Consider the following 3,781-nt stretch of genomic DNA (forward strand, 5'->3'; position numbering starts at 1 on the left):
GCGCTAGGTTTTCAGTGGCTCTAGGTTTTCAGTGGCTCTAGGTTTTCAGTGGTTCTAGGTTTTCAGTGGCTCTAGGTTTTCAGTGGCGCTAGGTTTTCAGTGCCGCTAGGTTTTCAGTGTGTAAAAATGGGCTTCAGCTTGGTACTGTTGTATTGCTCTGCCATGAGGTCCTGGCAGGCAGAAATCCATCATTGTTGAGGGAGATACTGACATTGTGGGGTAGTTGTACTAAATACAGCTATGGGTTCTGGAATGATATGTTTCATTGGGCCGTATTTATAATCTATAGGACCAAGAGATTTTTTTTTTCAGGGCACATGGTCATGGTCTTATCTTTTACCAATCAGGGAAAAGCTACCATCCCTGGGCGGAACTGCTGAGTCTGTGTTATTTCACAGGGTTAAATCAACTGAACTGCTGAGCCTGTCATTTCACAGGGTTTAAGGAACTCTTCAGGATTTTGGCAATGAAGAAGTTAGAGGTAGTTGCGTTAACTAGTGTTAGCAGATACACATAGACTTCCAGCCATTGCGCTAATGCTAGTTAGCATTGGCTCACAAAACGACCTCAAACTTCATTCGAACTGAACATAGAAAATTACAAATGGTATCCACCAGTTCATCTGCCTCTGGGGAAGTAGATAAAGGAGTTGATCTGACTCTGGGGAAGTAGATAAAGGAGTTGATCTGCCTCTGGGGACGTAGATAAAGGAGTTGATCTGCCTCTGGGGACGTAGATAAAGTAGTTGATCTGACTCTGGGGACGTAGATAAAGGAGTTGATCTGACTCTGGGGAAGTAGATAAAGGAGTTGATCTGACTCTGGGGACGTAGATAAAGGAGTTGATCTGACTCTGGGGACGTAGATAAAGGAGTTGATCTGCCTCTGGGGAAGTAGATAAAGGAGTTGATCTGCCTCTGGGGACGTAGATAAAGTAGTTGATCTGACTCTGGGGACGTAGATAAAGGAGTTGATCTGACTCTGGGGAAGTAGATAAAGGAGTTGATCTGACTCTGGGGATGTAGATAAAGGAGTTGATCTGCCTCTGGGGACGTAGATAAAGGAGTTGATCTGACTCTGGGGACGTAGATAAAGGAGTTGATATGACTCTGGGGAAGTAGATAAAGGAGTTGATCTGACTCTGGGGACGTAGATAAAGGAGTTGATCTGACTCTGTGGAAGTAGATAAAGGAGTTGATCTGACTCTGGGGAAGTAGATAAAGGAGTTGATCTGCCTCTGGGGAAGTAGATAAATGAGTTGATCTGCCTCTGGGGACGTAGATAAAGGAGTTGATCTGCCTCTGGGGACGTAGATAAAGGAGTTGATCTGACTCTGGGGACGTAGATAAAGGAGTTGATCTGACTCTGGGGACGTAGATAAAGGAGTTGATCTGCCTCTGGGGACGTAGATAAAGGAGTTGATCTGCCTCTGGGGAAGTAGATAAAGGAGTTGATCTGACTCTGGGGACGTAAATAAAGGAGTTGATCTGACTCTGGGGAAGTAGATAAAGGAGTTGATCTGCCTCTGGGGAAGTAGATAAAGGAGTTGATCTGCCTCTGGGGACGTAGATAAAGGAGTTGATCTGACTCTGGGGACGTAGATAAAGGAGTTGATCTGACTCTAGATAAAGGAGTTGATCTGCCTCTGGGGACGTAGATAAAGGAGTTGATCTGCCTCTGGGGAAGTAGATAAAGGAGTTGATCTGACTCTGGGGACGTAGATAAAGGAGTTGATCTGACTCTGGAGAAGTAGATAAAGGAGTTGATCTGACTCTGGGGAAGTAGATAAAGGAGTTGATCTGACTCTCGTAGATAAAGGAGTTGATCTGACTCTGGGGACGTAGATAAAGGAGTTGATCTGCCTCTGGGGAAGTAGATAAAGGAGTTGATCTGCCTCTGGGGACGTAGATAAAGTAGTTGATCTGACTCTGGGGACGTAGATAAAGGAGTTGATCTGACTCTGGGGAAGTAGATAAAGGAGTTGATCTGACTCTGGGGAAGTAGATAAAGGAGTTGATCTGCCTCTGGGGAAGTAGATAAAGGAGTTGATCTGCCTCTGGGGACGTAGATAAAGGAGTTGATATGACTCTGGGGAAGTAGATAAAGGAGTTGATCTGACTCTGGGGACGTAGATAAAGGAGTTGATCTGACTCTGTGGAAGTAGATAAAGGAGTTGATCTGACTCTGGGGAAGTAGATAAAGGAGTTGATCTGCCTCTGGGGAAGTAGATAAATGAGTTGATCTGCCTCTGGGGACGTAGATAAAGGAGTTGATCTGCCTCTGGGGACGTAGATAAAGGAGTTGATCTGACTCTGGGGACGTAGATAAAGGAGTTGATCTGACTCTGGGGACGTAGATAAAGGAGTTGATCTGCCTCTGGGGACGTAGATAAAGGAGTTGATCTGCCTCTGGGGAAGTAGATAAAGGAGTTGATCTGCCTCTGGGGACGTAGATAAAGGAGTTGATCTGACTCTGGGGAAGTAGATAAAGGAGTTGATCTGCCTCTGGGGAAGTAGATAAAGGAGTTGATCTGCCTCTGGGGACGTAGATAAAGGAGTTGATCTGACTCTGGGGAAGTAGATAAAGGAGTTGATCTGACTCTGGGGACGTAGATAAAGGAGTTGATCTGCCTCTGGGGACGTAGATAAAGGAGTTGATCTGCCTCTGGGGAAGTAGATAAAGGAGTTGATCTGACTCTGGGGACGTAGATAAAGGAGTTGATCTGACTCTGGGGAAGTAGATAAAGGAGTTGATCTGCCTCTGGGGAAGTAGATAAAGGAGTTGATCTGACTCTGGGGACGTAGATAAAGGAGTTGATCTGCCTCTGGGGACGTAGATAAAGGAGTTGATCTGCCTCTGGGGAAGTAGATAAAGGAGTTGATCTGCCTCTGGGGAAGTAGATAAAGGAGTTGATCTGACTCTGGGGACGTAGATAAAGGAGTTGATCTGACTCTGGGGAAGTAGATAAAGGAGTTGATCTGACTCTGGGGAAGTAGATAAAGGAGTTGATCTGACTCTGGGGAAGTAGATAAAGGAGTTGATCTGACTCTGGGGACGTAGATAAAGGAGTTGATCTGCCTCTGGGGACGTAGATAAAGGGCCTTGTTGCTAACATCCCAAAGTATCCATTGAAATCAACTCACACACTTTCCACATTTCAATACCTGCCCTGCACAGAACAACAGAACAGTGTGTGTGTGTGTGTGTGTCCAACACCACGTCTGAGCTGTTCCAGGGATGGGCCATACCTGTCTAATAACATATGAAAGCGCATCTACTCACACACAGAACCCCCTCCCCCACCACTACCCAAAAATCAGCACATGAGAACTACAAGCTGTCTCCTCATATCAACAGTGAGTCCAAACAAACACAGGCCTGTAACCCTCATGTCAGATCCCTATTACTGCAGGTCATAATTACTCACTGAAACCACAACATTAAACCTGTCTGGAAACAAACCGTGTTTTCAAGCCCGGAGGCCACACCATTTGATACAGTGAGAGAGAAGCCGGTGTTATGATTCAATCTCTATTGGACCCAATGCCAGGGAAAGTGTTTGTCCAAACTGAAGACAACGCTTGAGTTGAGAAATCTAATCACCAACGCAGTGTCACAAAACTTAGCTGTCTTGTTTAGACTTTTACTGCCTTTGTTGATGTTACATTCTAAAACCAACATGCAAACTGGTAGAAATTATGTGTTTTCAAAGGAAATCTGGTTGAAAATATGTCTTTTCAAAGGCAATTATGGTTGATATGATAATTTAATTTCAACCAGTT

This window comes from Oncorhynchus keta, unplaced genomic scaffold (genome assembly GCF_023373465.1).
Source record: "Oncorhynchus keta strain PuntledgeMale-10-30-2019 unplaced genomic scaffold, Oket_V2 Un_contig_1366_pilon_pilon, whole genome shotgun sequence".
NCBI lineage: Eukaryota > Metazoa > Chordata > Actinopteri > Salmoniformes > Salmonidae > Oncorhynchus > Oncorhynchus keta.